This window comes from Gastrolobium bilobum, unplaced genomic scaffold (assembly GCF_033153095.1).
Source record: "Gastrolobium bilobum isolate Gb01-03AN ecotype WA unplaced genomic scaffold, APGP_CSIRO_Gbil_v1 utg78492, whole genome shotgun sequence".
NCBI lineage: Eukaryota > Viridiplantae > Streptophyta > Magnoliopsida > Fabales > Fabaceae > Gastrolobium > Gastrolobium bilobum.
The window spans coordinates 46,571-66,914 of NW_026899935.1; the positions used below are offsets into that span (position 1 = coordinate 46,571).

Consider the following 20,344-nt stretch of genomic DNA (forward strand, 5'->3'; position numbering starts at 1 on the left):
AATGCATTCTTGGACGTGTCTTGATGTTAAAAATGATGTCTTGGATGGATATCTTCGCGAAAATGCAGAACTGCATTCTATCGCGAAATATCCGGATATGATATCCGGATATTGATATCCGGATATGGGGTTGGAGATATCCGGAGATGGATATCCGGATATGGCCCCGACATATATCCGTATATTCTGAGAATTTCGTGATGGTCACTGTTCTGTTCATACAGAATGGGATTTTGGGTTGTGAACCCATGATTGATTAAGTTGAACCTCTGTAATAATTAATCTAAGTCAGAATCAATTGAATTAAGGGCTTATGGCTTTGGGAGAAGCCTAACGGCGTGAAACGTAAAAAAGAAACGTTGTCGTTATGTCATAAACTATTAGAATATGAATACTGATATGATTGTTGCTATAAACAGACTGTGAGAGTGCTGCTTGTCGACTTTGGACTGGGTTGAACTCTTGAGTTGGATAGTTAGCTTGCGAGGTAAGCTTTTGTGTCCTCGGTTTTGTCCATGTTTGGTTCCACCATACCTCATAGAGGGATGGTTTATATGCATGTTGTGTTTTATGAAATGTTGATTTATTGAAATGCTATTGAGCTGTTAAGTGTAAATGCCTTATGATATGTATGTGTTGTTCTACGTAGACGGTAAGCCTGAGTATGTAGCGTCATACAAGATGGTGATTCAGTGGGTGGGTGCAAGTAGCGTCTTGCACTACTGTAGGTTGTAGATGTATGTAATTCCTACATGTTCTCTGGCCAGTAGGATTCTGACACACATGACATGATTATATGTTGCATTGCACAGATTTTGAAAGTTATATTATTATACTGCTTTTGAACTTATATTGCACATGTAAGTGAGCTTGGGGTGGAGATATCCTTCAGGACCCCTTGTCTTACTGAGATTTCTTTTTAGAGATCTCACCCCACGTTTGGGGCACATTTTCAGGTTCAGGTACCTCAGGGGTTGAGACGTCGGGCGACAGGAGGCCGGAGCTTAGTTGACTGATGTATGCATGTTGATTATGCTTATATGCTTGGATGCTGTTTATGTTTACTGTCATTATACTGTTATTTGAGCTGAGACTATGTTGGGCTTTGTTGCCTTATTTGGTGAGCATGGGGTTGTCCATGCCATATTGACCATGTTATGATGTTTTAGACTTGAGTTGTATAATGTATCAAGATATTATCTGGACTGCGTGTTGTAGTTTCGTGATTAGCTACACACTTAATTATTAAACGAGGTATTTCAGTTAGCTTTTATTGCAATTAAATACAGGCAATATTTCGAAAAAGGATTAAGTAATCAACTTGGTTAATAATAATGACGTCATAATTGAAATGAAAAAGTTAGCTTCCGCATTTAATTGAGCTGCGCTTAATACTACAATATGATAACAAACCGGGTATACACGGGATGTTACATTTTAGCGCACTCCAGAGCGCTAAAACACTCTAATTGCAACAAATCACCCTTCGAAGAGGGCGTTTTAGCGCCCATCAGCGCGCTAAAATACCCTGAGGCAGACAAGAATGCACTGGGAGTACGTTTTAGCGTCCAAACAGCACACTAAAACGTCCATATGCAATCAAATCTAGGCTTATGAAAGATTTCAAATCTGAATCAAGATGTGAACAAGATCTTACGAAGATTCGAAGAGAAATTAAAAGATACATTCTCATCTATAAATGGAGGACCTTGGGGACTCATTAGGGGATTCACAGACACAAAATCAGATAATTACACAGAGACCTGAAGGAGGAATCCTGTTGTGGAGCGTTGGAGCACTGAGGAACCAAGTCAACATCACACCAATAGAGACTTGGGGTTCTCTTTTCTTTATTATTACTTTTGAATTCAGTATGCTAGGCTAGATTTTTATGTAGTTAAGGGTAGATGGAACCCAATTGAATCGTATGTCTTGAATTAAATTGTCTCTGAATTCTTTTCTTTTTATAATTGAATAAATTTATCTGTCTTTAATGCTTTCTATGAGTTTGCTCCTTATAGAATAATTTAGGGGAATTGTATGACAATAGGGATGTTGGTGCATGAACCATGACTTGGTAAATTTATCATAATCCTTGTGATCTAGGGATAGACATAGCGCAATTGTGCAATCTTTAAATTCTTGATCTTAATGCATGTTTTATTGGGGAATAATCGGGGAACTAGAGTTCTTTCAAGATCGCATAGATTTAGGGTAACAAGGAATTGAGCCTTAATTAACTTAGAAAGAATTGATTGACATTATATTAAGAAAAGATTCTTGACAGTTTAATTCATTGCATATAGAGGAGATTGGGGAAAGTCGAAATCTTAACTACGCTTGTTGTAAATCTTTAATCAATCATCTTTTCAATTGCTTTCTAATTTTGAATTTTAATTTGCATGTTATTGATTGTTTTTAAATTCAAATCCCTTCATCTCAATCTTGGTTGTCCAACTAAATTGTTGTTAGTGAACTAGTGTTTGAAAATCCGATCCTCGTGGGAACGTTCTCGTACTCCGGTACACTTTTATTATTTAACGACCAGTGCACTTGCCGAGTCGCAACAACTGCCATTACAACTGGGCAATCTGAGTTTCAAGATTCCGGATAGAAGCTTCTTGGTTCCGAAATGAAGCTCTTGTTTCATCTCTGAAGGCATTTGCATTTAGAATATAGTCTGAGGTGGTCTTGCACAACTGTGCAAAGGCTTTCTCCCACTCTAAAGTGTTACCTTGTGGTGGAGGTTTTTGTTGCACTGGTGGGAGAAGATTCAGCTGATAATTTGATTTATAACTAAACCCTGGGTGTTGGTTTTGATTTTTCCATCCTGGATTGTAGTTATTTCCATATTGGTTCCTCCCCGGATTGTTCTGGTTCTTTTGATCGTACCAGATTCCGTTGACTTCAGCATTCCCAGGTGCCTTCATAAAATCACAGTCTTCAGTAGCATGGGCACCTGCACATATCCCACAAGTGACTTGAGGAGTGTTAACAGAAGAGACTTGAGAACTGACAAATTGCTTAGTGAGAGCATCTAGTTGTGCTTGTTGTTTCTTATTTATGTGCAATATTTGTTCATTCTGGGCTAATATCGCATCATAGCTGTCAAGCTTCATGATCCCCGCTCTCCTTTGTGAGACTAGAGCATTATTGAACTCATGAAAGGGTAAAGATTCCAGCAATTCCAGCACTTCCTCTGAAGTTTTTGTTTTCAATTATCCTTCTGCTGCAGCATTCACCAAGGTTCTTGTGCTCGACGTCATTCCTTGAAATAAAATTCATCCTTTCTCCCAAGCTTCAATGCCATGTTGGGGACACTTTCGGAGTAGTCCTTTAAACCTTTCCCATGCCTCGTACAAGGATTCACTTTCTTTTTGTTCAAAAGCAGTGATCTCTGCTTTGAGCCTTGCCATCTTTGAAGCTGAGAAGAATCTGGCCAAGAACTTGGTCGCTAAGTCATCCCAGTAGGTGATGCTTCGTTCAGGCATTGACTGCAGCCACCCTCTTGCTTCTTCCTTGAGTGAACATGGGAAGAGTTTGAGCAAGATGGCATCACGTGGGACTCCATTCATCTTCAATGTGTCACAATGGAGCAGAAAATTCTCGAGATGAATGTAGGGGTCCTCCGTGGTTTCTCCAGCGAACTGATCTTTTTGAATCAGTTGGAGTAGTGCCGGCTTGAGCTCAAAGTTGTTAGCATCCACGTTTGGTCTAACAATGCTTACCGTCTGCGGAACTCGGGCTGGCGTCATGTAATCTCCCAACGTCCTCTGAACGGGTGGAAGTCGATCGTTATCTGCTATTGTTTCTTCCTTCGGATCTGTCGAGCTTGATGCTTCTTTTGCTTTTCTTTCTTTTGCGCATTTTCAGAGTTTTCTAGTTGTCTTTTCTATCTCAGGATCAAACTGCAAGGATCGTGGGTTAACAGTACCTCGCATAAACTAAGAGTAGAAGATTATGCAGAAAAACAGAAAATTCAAAACAGAAAATAATGAATGCAGAATATGCAGAAAAATTAATGCAGAAAAATTTATGTGGAATTTAAATTGCAGAAAATTAAAAACGTCCAATCTAAACAGTTTTTACTTACTTCTAATGTTGAAGGATCTGATCCCCGGCAACGGCGCCAAAAACTTGTTGCGACTCGGCAAGTGCACCGATCGTTAAGTAATAAAGTTGTACCGGAGTACGAGATCGTTCCCACGAGGTTCGAATTTCAAACACTAATTCGCTAATCGCGGTTTAGTTGGACAATCAAGATTAAGATGAAGGAAATTGAAATTGAAAACAATTAATAACATGCAAATTAAAATTCAGAAAAAAAACAATTGGAAAGATGATTGATTTAAGATTTAAAACAAGCGTAGTTAGGGTTTCGACTTCCCCGATCTCCTCTATATGCTATGAATTAAATTGTCAAGAATCTGTTCTTAAAATAATGCCAATCAATTATTTCTTATTTAATTAGGGCTCAATTCCTTGTTACCCTAAATCTATGTGATCAAGAATTCAAAGATTGCACAATTATCCTTTGTCTATCCCTAGATCACAAGGATTGTGATAAATTTACCAAGTCAGGGTTCATGCACCAACATCCTTATTGTCATACAATTCCCCTAAATCATTCTATAAAGAGCAAACTCATAGAAAGCATTAAAGACAGATAAATTTATTCAAATATAAAAAGAAAAGAATTCAGAGACAATTAAATTCAAAGCATACGATTCAATTGGGTTCCATCTACCCCTAACTACATAAAAGTCTAGCCTAGCATACTGAATTAAAAAGCAATAAAGAAGAAAAGAGTTCCCCAAGCCTCTATTGGTGTGATGTTGACTTTGTTCCTCAGTGCTCCTGTAACACCCCGTATATATCCGGTAATGTTATCATAATATCGTATTAAGCTGCGCTTAATTAAAAATTGCGGAATGTCTTTTTCTTTTCAATTATGATGTCATTATTCATTACCAGCTTGATTACTTAACCATTTTCAAAATATCGCCTGTATGTAATTGCAATAAAACAGCTAACTGAAATACCTCATAATATAGATAATAAAAGTGTGGCTCTAGTCACGGAACTACAACAACGTAGACTGGACCATCTAACAATTTATACAACTCCAATCTAAAAGTACTAACATAAAGTGTCATGGACAATCCCCATGCTCACTCAAATAAGGCAACACGCCCAACATCAGTCTCAACAACAACATAAACATAAATAGTGGAAAACATAAACAGCATCCAAATCCAGTCATGGCAGCAATACAATATAATATCATAATCAGCTAAGCTCTGGCCTCCTGCCGCCAGAGGCATCAGTCACCATACAACCTGAACCTGAAATAAGCATTTCCCAAACGTGGGGTGAGATCTCTAAACAAGAAATCTCAGTAAGACAAGGGGTCCTCAAGGATCTTCCACCCCAAGCTCACTTACATGTGCAATATAAGTTTAAAAGCAGTTCATCAATATCATTTCTAAAATAGTGCAATGCAGCAGATAATCATGTCATGTGTGTCAATTCTATTCTACTGGCCAGAGAAATGCAGAATTTATATACGTCAAATACCCACACATAGTGCAAGACACCACTTGCATTCATCCCGGATCACCATATCGTATGGCGCCACATACTCAGGCTTACGGGTCAAGATGAAACAACACATGCATATTAAAAGCCATTACACATAAAGCTCAACAGCATTTCAAATATCCAAAGCATGTAACACAGCATGCATATAACCATACCCCCATGGGACATGGTGGAACCACAACATGGCTAAACCGATGACACAAAAGCTTACCTTGCAAGCTAACACCCAAAGCCAAGAGTCCTCAGCTCAACGTCCAAACACAACAGATTCACAATCTGTTATGGACCAATACTATATCAATAATAATGCACCACAAGCATATAACTTAAAGACAACGCCTTTCCATTACGTTTTACGTCTTAAGGCTCCATACCAAGCCATAAGCCCTTAATCCCTCGATTCTGACTTAGTTCATTAATTACAGAAGTTCAACTTCATCAATCTATGGTCCACAAACCCCAATAGCCTACTGTACACACAGCACAGCTACTGTTCTACGAAATTCCAGAATATCCGGATATTCCACGGGGCATATCCGGATATGCAATATCCAGATATCTCACTGACCATATCCAGATATTCAATGTCCGGATATTCAGATTCCCATATCCGGATATCTAAATCCCATATCCGGATATCACATATCCGGATATTTCTCGGGCACATATCCGGATATTTCACGACAGAATGCAGAAACTGCATTTCGTGAAGATATCCGTCCAAGGTTCCATATTTAACATTTCCAGAAGCTTAAACATGCATCTTTAGGTCCACTTAGGTTAATATGACAATTGGTTACTTGTTTAACTCATTAAACATGCAAAGACACCTCTTTTACTCATCAAAACTCAAGACCAAGGTAAGGTAACTCACCCCAAAGCTCAACCAGCCAACAAAAGGTGCTCTTGGAGCTCACATGGCAACTCCAAGGTTCTGACTCCTTCAAGAACGAAAATGTAAGTTGAAGGTTGGTCCTTTCTCCACAAAGAACACACCTTGAAGCTTAACAAGCCAACTCCAAGGTTCCCACAACTCAACTCTCTAACTTAGCCCTCAAAGCTGACTTCCAACAGCCTCTCAACTTAGAACAAAAGCTCTCTACACACTCACAAGGCCACTCACACAAGGCTCAAGTGTTTGGAGGTGAAGAAACCAAGCAAAAGGTGATTACTTGGCCAAGAAATGGAGAATAAGCCCTTTGGACACTATTCTGGTCAGCCACCCTCTCCCAAGCCACGTACATGCAGAAGTTATTTAGGGTTTTGTGCCCAAGTGTGCCTATTTATAGTGATTTAGCATTTAAACACACAGTATTAACTTTAATTGCTATGCTTAGCATTTTAATCCCAAACTTTGGATTCTTAACCTGCTCAATTTTACGAGAATTATCATATTTTTCTTATAATTTTCGGAGCACCTTTCTGGTACGCGCTTTTCAAAGCCAGTACCGGTTTCTAGCACCAGTTCTCATTATTTGGACTTGAAACTCGTTTTACAAGTCCTACATATTATTCAAGTAATTATCATGCACTTATAATAATTTTCGGGATACTTTTTCGGTACACATTTATACCGACTAGCAGAACCAGTATCTGCACTTTTCTTCCGAAAAGCGACTTTCAGCATTCTTAATCACTTACTATAATTATTAAAGCATCATAATAATTATTAGGTTCAATTATGAAATAATTTCCTATTTTCTCCTAATGTATTAATTAAATTCCTTAATTAACGGTGCGGGTTCTTACAGCTCCAACGCCTCGTAACAGAATTCCTCCTTCGGATCTCTGTGTAATTCCTTGGTGTCTGTGAATTGGTGTGTTTCCTTGACCCTCAGCTCCCTATTTATAACCATTGAAGCCGTATCTTTTAATTCTCCATCCAATCTCCTCATGAATCTCTATCAATTCCCAATCAAATCTTATTTGTTTCCGTTTTTATTCAAGATACTACAGATTGGGCTGACTGGGCTCGTATTGGGCGCTCAAGCGTGCTACAGGGCGCTTGAGCGCGCTCCTATGCAAAAAATTCTCATTCTTGCCTACCCTTTAGTGCTCGAGCGGCCAGTTGGGCGCTCGAGTGTAACACCCCGTGTATACCCGGTTTGTTATCATGTCATTGTATTAAGCTTTGCTTAATTAAAAATGCGGAATAAACTTTTTACTTTCAATTATGACGTCATTATCGTTACCAAGTTGAATTACTTAATTTATTTTCAAAACATTGCCTGTATGTAAATTGCAATTCAACAACTAACTGAAATACCTGATTACATAAATAGGTGAGTATCTAAGTCACAGAACTACCTCAAGTAGTCCGGACCATAATCCTGATACAATTATACAACTCAATACTAAAACAACAAAGTCAATTCAACGTGGCATGGACGATCCCCATGCTCACCAAATAAGGCAACAAAGCCCAACATAGTCTCAGCTCAGTAAATCATAAAATGTAACTAAAACATAAGCATCATCCAATCATGTCAGCATATACATGAATCAATCAACTAAGCTCCGGCCTCCTGCCGCCCGAGGTCTCAACCCCCGAGTTACCTGAACCTGAAAATGTGCCCCAAATGTGGGGTGAGATCTCTAAATAGAAATCTCAGTAAGACAAGGGGTCCTCAAGGATTTCTCCACCCCAAGCTCACTTACATGTGCAATATAAGTTCAAAAGCAGTAATACAATATAAGTTCCAAAATCAGTGCAATGCAGCAGAATAGTCATGTCATGTGTGTCAACTATTCCACTGGCCAGAGAAATGTAGGATTTATATACGTCTATTACCTACATTTAGTGCAAGTCACTACTTACACCCACTCACAGAATCACCCTATGGTATATCTCCTACATACACAGGCTTACTGTCTAGGTGGAACAACACATGCATATTATAAGCACTTGCACATAACAACTCAACAGCTTTTCAAAATCAATACATTAAAACACATCATGCATATAAACCATCCCCCCATGGGGTATGGTGGAACCAACAATGGCTAAACCGAGGACACGAAAGTTTACCTCGCAAGCTAACTATCCAATTAAGACTCCAACCAAGCTCAAAGTCCACAAACAGCAGAATCACTATTTGTTTTAGACCAGCAATCATATCAACAATCATAATCTACAAGCATATGACATAAAGACAACGCTTTCCTTTTACGTTTCACGTCCTTAGGCTTCTCACAAAGCCATAAGCTCTTAATCACTTAGATTCTGAGTTAGTTAATTATTACAGAGATTCAACTTAACCAATCTAGGGTCCACAAACCCTAAATACAGTTCTGTATGGACAGAACAGTCACTGTCTCGAAATTCCCAGAATATCCGGATATTTGTCGGGGGGCATATCCGGATATTCGCGACAGAATGCAGTTTCTGCATTTCGCGAGATATCATTCCCAAGGTTCAACTTTTAACCCATAAGGACGTCCAAGCATGCATTTTTATATACTTTTAGGTTCATGATCATGTTAGTTACTTGAACAACTCATTAAAATGTCAAGACTCAACTTTTAAGCAAGGAAAACTCATAATCAAAGTAAGAGACATACCCAAGGCTCTCAAAACAGAACAAGGGAGGCTCTTAGAGCTCTCACTTCAGCTCCCAAGATTCTGACTTCAATATGCACGAAAATGGCACACCAAGAAAGGTATTTTCTCTTCAACGATCACTCCTTCAAGCATAAAATGCCATGACAATGGCCTTCACAAAGGGAACCCACAACTCAGCCCAACTACCTCACAAAACAGAACCTAAACTCAGAAAACAAGAGCTTTTCTCTCACCCAAGTCTCACCCACACTTAACCAAGGTGATTTGATGAAGACACAATGGAGAAATGTGGTTACTTTGAGGTTTTCTTTGGAGGAATGAAGGCGGAAAGGTGGCTGATAGGAGCTTCAGCAAATGGAGGCATGTAAAGTGTATGAACATGCCCTAAAAATGTGTGCCATTAAGTATATATAGGCGGTTTAAGTTAAAACACACTGTGTAAGCATTAATAGCTACGCTTAGCATTTTAACCCCAAACTAAGGATTCTGAACCTAGCCATTTTTCTAAGATTTGTCATATTTTTATTTTATTTTTCGCAGTACTTTTTCGATACGCGCTTTTTCTTAGCTAGTATCAGTTCTGGCACCAGTTCTCATTATTTTGACCTAAAACTTGTGATGCTAGCCCTATATATTATTCTAGTGACATATACACACTTTTCATAATTTTTCGGGATACTTCATCGGTACACATTTATACCGTGAGGTGGAACCAGTATCTGCACTTTTCGTCAAAAAAGCGACTTTCAGTATTATTAATCACTTACCATACTTATATAAGCCTTCTCATAATTATTAGGGTCAATTATGAAATTATTTCCTAATTTCACATATTTATTTAATTAATTTTCTGAATTAATGGTGCGGGTTCTTACATCGAGCGTGCTCATCGATGGAGATTTTTGGTTGTCTTGGGCGCTTGAGCGTGCTGTTGGGCGCTTGAGCGCCCTGAATTGCTCACTTTAGCTGATTTCCCTGTCCGGACGCGCTCGAGCGTCCATTCTGTGTGCTTGAGCGTGCTCTTTTGACCCTTGACTTGTACTATTTTGGCTTCCTTTGGTTCATATTGAGCTTCAAATCTTCGTTGTGATTCCCTTAGCTGCAAAATGAGTAAGATATCAAAACATTAGCTCAATTCTCAAATCTTATGATTTTTTAATGTAAAACCTTGGATTCCATGCAATCTACCATATAATTCTTATATAATTTAGCCTAAAAAATGGTAACCCAAAGGTTTATCACCCATTGTAACTCGAAAAAAATGAGTCGGGTTAGGGTTGGCTTGAAAAGAAATGATCCAAAAAATCCAACCTAACCTGACCCGAGTCGGGTTAGGGTTGGCTCAATTATTTTTTTGTATTTTTAATTACAAAAAAAAAACCGCAAGCTGACCAGTTTGACCCGTAGGTTGGCTCGATTTTTTTCGAACTAGCTTGGATTGTCGGCTCATTTTTACCAACCCAACCCGACTCATTTTTTGCGTCTTACGAGCCAACCCATTTTTGCCATCTTTAACTTCCATGATAAATTGTAAGAAAGTTTCAACTTAATAAAGGTGTATAATAAAAACAAAAATTACTAAAGCTAATATCATATTTATCAGTTTTATTACTGTATTAATTAAAAACCAAAATTCGTTTTGTTATCTCTCCTCTAAATTCAGATACAAGCGTATAATTATGATGGGCCCTCGTGTGCTGGATGACATTCTTGATGCTGTGGCTAGTTCTGGCTCTACGCTCAATTACTTGAGAAGAAGGTTTAGAGACTGACCCAACAAATAGTCAGTTCTCGAGCAACCGCAATAATATATTTGAGTTGCTTAATTTTTGAGTGAACTCAAGCAATAAAATTGTTTGATAAAGTTACATGGGGAATTGAAACCAAACTGTTCTTTATACCATAGTTAGTGCTCTGAGAGGGACACAGAATGAAACTGTGCAAATTTGGAAAAATACGTAGAGGTCAAAGGTCGTGTAATTAGGAGTAGAGAACCCAGCAATTACATGAGTGTTAACTCTTTATGAGTGAGATTAACTTAAACCAAAGATATATTAAAGATTAAAAAAAGTGTATTTTTATTCATGCATAATGATTTACTACTGAATTTTCAATTTTGATAACAAAAGGAAATGTTACGTTAGATATGATAAATTAAGGTGCAATGTCCTCAATAGGATAAGTTAGGATAAAAGTATACAATAAAACTACAAATTATATATGATGGTAAAACAATATTATATTTACAAATTTTTTATTTATAAACTAAATTATGTATTCTGGAGAGTACACTGATTTACGAGTGTATTTCCCAGAGTACATAATATGATTTATAAACAAAAAAGAAAATTGTAAATATAACATTCTCCATAATAATATAATGCAATTTACTATTAAAAATATACATTGACATTCGTCGGGAATTAACTCAACATCAAATTTTTCTTATATTAAAACTAACGTCACTTTTTTTTTTTTTTTTTTATAACAAAACTAACGTCACTTTACTATTATGATATTTTGAGTCTCATTATTACCCTTTACTTACATAGTTTTATTTTACGTGGTAAAATTAGCAAAATGTTATATATACGTAGCTAGTCTTAGGGGTGCTAAACAAATCAGAGGCCTTTCAGGGGTCTTTGGCTCGGCTCGTGAAGACCTAAGCTTACATGTCTAAAATTGTCTTTGGCTCGGCTCGTGAAGGCCTGAGCTTACATGTCTAAAATTGGTTATTGACACCAAGCTTGGATATGTATAAAAGCTCGTTTAATAAAAAGGCCTCAGGCTCCAATTTAAAAAGCCTCTCAGGCTGGCCTAGTATATTATTTTTTATTTATATTTTATATTTTTTATACTACTTGTAATAGTCCTCTCTTTTTCCTCAATCCATTTCACTTCATTTTATTAGTTAAACAGACTTTTTGAATGATTTTGTTTTATATTATGTTTGGATATAAATTGAATTTATGAATATTCATAGAATTACTAGTTTTGTTGATTGTATATTCTGTTTGGATAAATTTTTGTTGTCTTATTTTTTAAACAGACTAAACAAAGCTTTTATTTTTTGTAAATAAGTCAGGCTACAGGCCAATAGTTATATTTATGATAGGTAACAGGGGGTTTGATCAGGCTGACACATTTAAACATAGACTTAGTATTTTAAGACACATTTAAACATAGACTTAACCTTTTAAGACCAAAGCTCAGCTCGACTCGACCCGTTAACACCCCTAGCTAGCCTTATCAGTCATTGTACTAAAGAGCACGGAAACAACATGTCGTACATTTTGATAGGGAGTGAGACGTTGTGAGTCGGTGTGTGGGGCATATTCTCATACACAAGCCCCAGTAGCAAACACAAGCCCCACAACAAACACCACGGAGAAAAATACTCCTATGCTCTTGCTAATTTGTGCCATTTTTCTCAGACACAAAGAGATGTAAAGAAAGACAATAGATACTTAGAGAGGGTGGTGGATGAGTGTGTAAATTGCTTTGCTATCTTGTGTTGTGTTATTGGAGAGAGCCAAGACTCGTTGATTTATAGGCTCCACTTCATATTATTGTGAGGGTAATAATTCTTATAAAATGAATTAATATTTTAAGTTAATCATATTAATTTGAGTTTAATATGCGTTTAGACGGCAACGTCTCTCTGCTTTAAATACTTTGACGGTTGGTGTAGGACCCGCGCACGCACCAGACAGGTCATCTCATCCTCCTTTTGTTTCCTGTAGTGGTCCCTTCATGCAGGCTCCAAACTATGTTTTTCTTTTCATTTTGAAACAGCTGTGCAGACAAGGGTCGGAGGATATTTTTTATGCTACCAGAATAGATATTCCTTTATTAAAAAAGAGAGAGGAGGATATGATAGAAAATAATTATAAAGACAGAAGTAGTGTAAATTTTTTATTTATTTTTTTCATATTTGAAAAAGAATACACTAAATGTTCGGTACTCTTTTAACCCTAAGAGCCTATTTGGATCCTCTTATTTTTAAGCTAAAAGCTACTTATAAGCTAAAATTAAAAAAAAGAGCTTAAAAAAATAAGCTAAAAGCTGTTTGGAAATTACATAAAAGTTTTAGTTTAAAAATTATTTAAAAGCACATATTTCAAGAAAATTATCTCTTATTATCTTTATCACTCTTCATTTTAAAAAAAACACACAATTCAAGAAAAACAGATAAGAGCTTAAAAAAAAGCTCCTCCTACAATCTTTTAGTTTTCAGCTTTTTTCTTCATTATAAAAAAAAGAGTTTTTCGTTATAAGAGCTTTTCCCAAAACCTGTTTGACCTAGCTTATGCTTATAAGTAGCTTGTAGCTTAAAAAAGAGAGAGATCAAACGGGCACTAAATGTTCCTTTCTTTGTGCTAATTAAGCTTGAAAAAACAGATTGAAAAACCGTAGCAGATATGTTCCGCATATTTAGATCTTGAAACGGGCCACAGCCGACCGTTGCATATTATATTGATTTTTCTTATGATATAGTTGACCCACAAAAGTTTATGTATTATCATTACCATTCTACGTACAACTTTCAAAGCTTCAGGCATGATAAGTTCCTAGCAAAAAGGTGTTGCATGCAGTTTTCATTCTTTCACCGGCTAGGATGTTTATTTAAATATTAAACATTGATTACCGAATCGTTAGCTGTTTATTTTGGTATATAACTTTCAATCAATTTTTTTATATATAAATTTGTCCAAACATGAATGCAAATGATGCATTGTAGTTTTTTTTCTTCTTGGTTGGTCAATAATATTTTATCTGTTAAAATAGGGTTCGAAAGTTTCATTCAATAATTACAACATATAGAGCCATGGATATGCTTATTTATTATTGTAAAAAAGTCCACGGGCTATGCTACTATATAACCCACCTAAACCAACTATATTCAAGCCAGAAGCAGTTTGAAGAAATCTATACATTCAAAACAGTTATATTCAGGTCGTTTCAAGTATGGCTTCACCAATCAAATTCACATTGTTCACAGCTTTTTTAATTGTTTTAGTTGCGGGTGTTGCTGCTCAAAAAGGATCGTTAATCATTGACTACGTTCCGGTTGAGATCATTAAAAATCATGCAGTGATGGGTGGACTCACTAGTAATCATGCAGTGATGGGTGGACTCCTTGCCTTTCTGCTTACAATTCTCATTGCGAGAGATTTGCTTTAAGAACTCTTTCAGTTTGTTTCAACAGCTCCCCATTTTTCTTCGTGCTTGTTTTAGTCTTGAAATGTCATATACATTTTGGACTTCTCTATGTTGTTTGGAATTGTGTAGTAATAAGCTGTGATTATCTATAGTATATATGCAGCGTTGTCAAGAGTGTGAGCCGGTGATATATATGCTTCTTTGTAATGTAAGAGTGAAATTTGATGGGGAGTGATTTTTATATATATATGCAGTATTTTCATTGTTCATCCTAAACATATTAATTGGAATTTTTTTTTTTTTTTGGTAAATAGTTGGAATTTTATATTAATAAGATGTGATTTATATATATAGTATGTAACAGCTCCTTACGTACCGGTATTGCTAACATTGATTATGATATTAAGCGCAGTTACAATCACAGCAATTCATTTATAAAAAATGCGAGTAAACTTTTGCCTTTTTATTACGCGAGCATTTAAAACAATAATAAAGCGTGATGAATAAAATCTGTGATCGTAACTGAAAATTAATTGCGAAATAATAATATAAATTTCCTAAATATCATATAATACTTCTCTCAAGTCACTAAGGGGTTCCCATACACCCACTTAGCCTAAATTTCCCTTTTACGGTTTTTAACTATCCAAACATGGTTCTGTATTTTGGTTACTACGGAAAATCCACTTGTCGCGCACCTCTCATCTTTTAGTATGTTATTCTAGACTTAATTATCTTTCCAACAAGCTATTACATGCTCCAAAAAGTTCTCGTTTGTTCCGGATATCACCGTTTGAAGTTGGACAAGCAAATATGCCAGCCAACCTCAAACTGCTCTCCAAACAGCCCTCACTCTTTGAGCGATTCCGGACAAACCACTCCATCAATTGCTCTCAAATTTTATACAGAAAACTAGACATCTCAAGCTTCAATTTGACATATCATGAACCTAATTTGACCAAGAATTGAAGTAGGAATAATTTTTCCAAAAACAGACAGTGACAATCCCAAGTGCAGGGGATTTTTGGGCAGTCTGTGTTCACTGGCTTCTACAAGGCAGCGTGCTACTCCTATGGCTCAAAAGTGTTGACACAAGGTATTTGACATCTCAATCTTCAAAACGGTGTATGGCACGTCCCTATTGGACTTTTGTGGAGGGAGATATGCTCTCCCAAAAATCACTCAAAATCTGTCATTTTATAGAAATTTCGCCAGTCTCCTGTATTTTTCCAACATATCCCACTTTTAAAAGTGTGTTATCTATCCTCAAATGGTACCTAATAAACATGGGTGGCACTCAAGGACCAGCAATGTCTTGGTGCTCTTACAACCCTTAACATTTAGTATCAATTTATTCAATATACATAATCCACACTTACTTTCTCAAGTTAACTTGTTTCAATCACATTAATTCCTTTGCCTGCATTCTTTTGACATAAAACATAAATCATTTCCCAGAATAGGCCTATTGTCCTTTCATCATATAACATGCTTCAATATTACACAAAGTCTAAATATTACAATTTACAACAATCCTTCAAATATAATATAATGAATCCTCAAAATAAATCATGAGAAATAATGACTAAACTTAGACAAAATATGACATGAACAAAGATGACAATATGAATAATCCTAGCTCACATACAATGTTCATGTCCTAAGTCTAGTCTAGGCCCAATGGCCACAAAAATGCAACATAGACTCAAGCCCTCGTGCTCATCCTACGGGCCTCTTGCCCGCTGCTCCAGTGCCACTGCCACTACCTGTAAAGTCCCCAAAACGGGGTGAGATATACAAATATATCTCAGTAACCCAGAGGTTCTGGAGATTACTCCGCCTAATGGCTCACTCAGATGCATACCAATAATATATTACAACATTCAAAAAGGGATAAAGCAAGGGATTTAGTGAAATAGGGAAGCATAGGGAGTCAAAATACGATGAAGCTGGATGTTCAATGCCAAAGCCACGCAACATTCGGCCTATTGGCCTCGGCATATAGCCTACGGGTTCTCATCCAAGGAAGTGTTCCCAAAACATCAACCAAGGCAACCTTCATCCATATACATCCAAGACTTCCTAGTGTGCTCCTTTACGGATGACACACCACGACCCTAGGTCAACTGGAACTCCCTCATGGAGACCTATCCAGTGGAAGTCCGTAACGCCCGAAGGCAACAGTCTACTGGCCAGAGACATGGTACATCCTATGTACCACTATACATACAAATATGCATGATCATGTTATACTATACTACCGACATACACCTCCAACCACTAACTTCAAGAGGCATGGTGGAGCACACACGGGGACTAAACCCCAGTACCAAGGGATTACCTTATTGAAGCTTCTAAGCTAGGTAGCTCCAATGCAAGTTTTGCTGTAACTTTGTCCACTCAGAAATGTCTAAATCCTTTTGGTCAAGGACCAAAGGCAATCCACCAAGCAGGATCACGTCCGTGGGAGGCAACCTACAACGATCACATATAGGATCATCAATCCACTTGTAAACCAAGTTAAAACACAACACCAATTCATGCTCATCCAACCAAAATTTTCCTAATATTCTTATACTTAACCATCATAATCTAAGTGTCACAAGCTTTCCAATGATATATCATAAGCCTTATTCTCATAAGTACAGCCCAAGATACGTCCGCCGTAAGTAGTGAACTGAAAACCCAACGTCACTAGAATAGGGTCGCGGACTATTTATTTATTCTGAAATGATATACTGCCCAGTTTATTCTTTAATTTTTATGACAAATACTATACATCTTAATCTTTAATTTGACACAAGAATTGTCCCGTTTCGTTAAGTAACGAAGGAGATATGAATTTCGCAAACTCACTATTGCTTGCTGCAAAACTGAAACGGGAACGAACAAGACCCACTAATTTTTTTTTGAAAACTGTAACGTGAGTTCATAAAATTCTCATATTTTAGGACAAGAAACTAGACATCCTAGGCTTCAATTTGGTACCTGACACAAGCCATTTGGTTAAGAATTGATTGAGATATGATTTTTCTAAAACTGAGCTCATTACTACATAAAATTCTGACAACACTTAAAACCTTTACATCCATACGTTTCTTTTACACCATAAAATGTCAAAGTAATTTAAACTTTGTTCTCTCATCACCATAGCACATAACATACCTTAATCTTTCATGAGAAACTCTAAAACAATCTCATAGCCTAATTTAAAGCTCAATGGCCGAAGCTTACATAACAAAAGGAATTTCACGAATTTCATTCATTAATGCAACTTCTAATGAATGAACCATAATCTTACCACTAAAAACATATTCTTAACTTAACATAATATCATTAAACTCATCTCTGTGTATCTTATTCATGCTAGGCTGAATTTTCCTTTTAAAGTTCATCAATTTTCTTATAAACTAATTACCATTTTCTTCACTTAAATCCTAATAAAATCATTCCAATTTCATGATTCCACTTAGGCAATACATCAAACACTTGATATACATAATTAAACACATAATTTACCTATTTTATCACATGATGACCGCTTTGTCTAGTTTAAGGTTTAATGAATTCTCTTTCAATTTTTCTATCACTTGATATACTATCTTTTATTTCATTTAGCCATGTTATCAAACACTTGGTGTGCACATTTTTACATACAAAATCTGAACCATATAGGATCAATTAAACTCATCCCTTTTGAGATTTCAATCATTCAACCAAAGCTTCATCAATTAATCCCACTTAAGGACTTGAAAACAATCAAGATTTCATCATACTATAACATAAATAACATGATATTAACTTCACAACTCAGCCCCCAATTTCATAAACCTAATAATAAATCCATGTAATTTAACTAAGGAAAGGTAGTTTAGTTACCTTAAACACCACTAGAAGACTACTACTTCAATTTTACTTCAAAAAGGCATGAAAATCCATCATCACACCAAGAGGACAGCTTGATATGCGCATGGAGAAGAGAAGAAAGCATCTTCCTATGATCTCTTCAAGAAGGAAAAAACACAAGATTTTACTCTTCATTCACTAAGGAATATTTTTTCTCAAAGGAGCTAGATGATTTAAACACTAGAATACCATGTTCTCTCATCACCCTTCCTTCCAAGCATGCCACGGTTTTGAAGAAGACAAGTGCAGATTTTTTTTTTGTTCCTTTTCTCTTTTGATGACCGTCCAAGTGATGCACTAAAAGATCAATCCTCTTTATTGACTTACAAGGCTATTTTCCTAAGGTGGTGGTTTCTTATTGGCTAACATAATAGCTCTCTAAATCCTCCCCACCTTGTGCGCTGATGAGGGAACATAAAAGGGTCAGATTTTTATTTTATTTAATTACTATACCAACAAGTATTAATAACTTAAAAGTAGTAAAATTTTCAAGACTAACACATTAATTTCTTCTGCTAATTAATTTAATCTACACTTTATCCTATTTTTAAGAATTAATCTGGACTTATTTAAACAAAACTAAAACCCCTTAAAGTTCTTAAAATTCTCCAAGGAATTTAATTACATCATCTAATTAAAATTTAGACTAGTTTATGTTTAATTAAAATTAAACCCCTAAACTTTCTTATAATTACATTTTGACCCTAAAGCTTATTAGTTATTAATATTAAGGTTTTATTAGACTTGCTTGGCATGAATTGTATCCTTGCATATCTTGTCATGATAATTTCATGATCAATGAACCATTACTTGACATAATTTGTCATAATTTCCTTAAACACAACTTAATCTACTAAACTCATGCTTGATTTCCTTAATTAACCTGACTTGATAATGAGAGTTGTTATATAGTATATATGCAACATTTTCATTTTTCGTCTACCGTATTAACTAAGGAAACGGTAAATAAGCATCTACCCCTGATTATGAATTTTCATATATATACTTAATAATTGGAATTTTGCGAACAATGTTATTATTAATTGTGAAAGGATAGAATTATATTTAAGCATGCATATTTGCAAAGTGAAATTCCATCTTAAATGGAGCCTCTCAGATTAAATTATTTTTCCTCCAATTTGTATTCCTTGTAGACTTTATGCAAAAGGGGCATGCTAAAATGCCATACAACTTTGTCACATGCATAATGAGAATTGATCTCGTAATATCACCGCTAAAATTCATCCTCATAACATAACATGTAAAAAACTAATTCACCTAAAAAAGTCAAACCATTGGTGGAGGGTACTTTATTATTTTATATTATTCCTTGACATAATTTAGAGCCTTTTGAAAATTCCTTTATAACTTTGCTTAAGCCAATTATGTATTGGAGGAGGAGCAGCTTCGAATTTCAAAGATAAAGTCCTAGACATCTAAGACGCCACTAATGACAGTGAGAATTAGTTGTTGAATATTAATGTTAAGAATGACTGATTGTAGCATATAACTGTAGGAACTATTGAATTTATGTCACTCATGCATTATTATTTTATGTTTAACGACTCTCCTATTTATGGACTAACTCATGCATTATTATTTTATGTCACTCTCTAATCATTTACTAAAGGTTTAATTCATGGAGCTAAAATCAATTACATACTTATAAACAATATTCGAATTCAGAAAATATCCCTTCTTAATTCCTAATAGCATGCATGCACACAATTAAATTTCCAACTTGAATTTATTCCACCCTGAACATAAATATATATTTCGAGTTCAAACATGTATTATCTTACTAATGGTAGTTTGTATACATTCCTAATTTTTTTTCGGGGTGTTACACTCTCCCTACCAAATTTTGAAGTTTATCCCAAAACTTCGTCTTACCATCCCAAAAGCTGCTGATTTAAAATGTCTATACGATTTCATTCATACACTACATTAGGCTACTTCCAAGTAGGCCTCTATAAAGTCATTGTACATTGACCCGGTAACTACAAACAGATAGCACCTTACCTATTCATCAGGGGTATATATATACACGCTTTACTCACCGGAAGGAGATAAAACTTTTCTAAACTTATTCGTAACAAAACAAATCCCTGG

The 20,344-nt window shown here is 36.0% G+C and overlaps 1 long non-coding RNA gene and 1 other non-coding gene across 3 annotated transcripts; one reads left to right on the forward strand and one right to left on the reverse strand.

Moving 5' to 3' along the window:
* The first annotated feature begins 3,303 nt into the window (after window positions 1–3,303).
* LOC133294268 (small nucleolar RNA R71) lies at window positions 3,304–3,410 on the forward strand. The gene has a single exon (XR_009749175.1). It is a non-coding gene; the product is annotated as a small nucleolar RNA R71 (small nucleolar RNA).
* A 12,430-nt stretch (window positions 3,411–15,840) lies between these two features.
* LOC133294267 (uncharacterized) lies at window positions 15,841–18,511 on the reverse strand. 2 transcript variants are annotated; one of them, XR_009749174.1, is made up of 4 exons: window positions 18,422–18,511; window positions 18,206–18,330; window positions 16,668–16,801; window positions 15,841–16,092 (listed from the first exon to the last, which is right to left on the reverse strand). It is a non-coding gene; the product is annotated as an uncharacterized LOC133294267 (long non-coding RNA). The 2 variants fall into 2 exon arrangements; XR_009749173.1 differs by having other exon boundaries at window positions 18,206–18,472.
* Window positions 18,512–20,344: the final 1,833 nt, after the last annotated feature.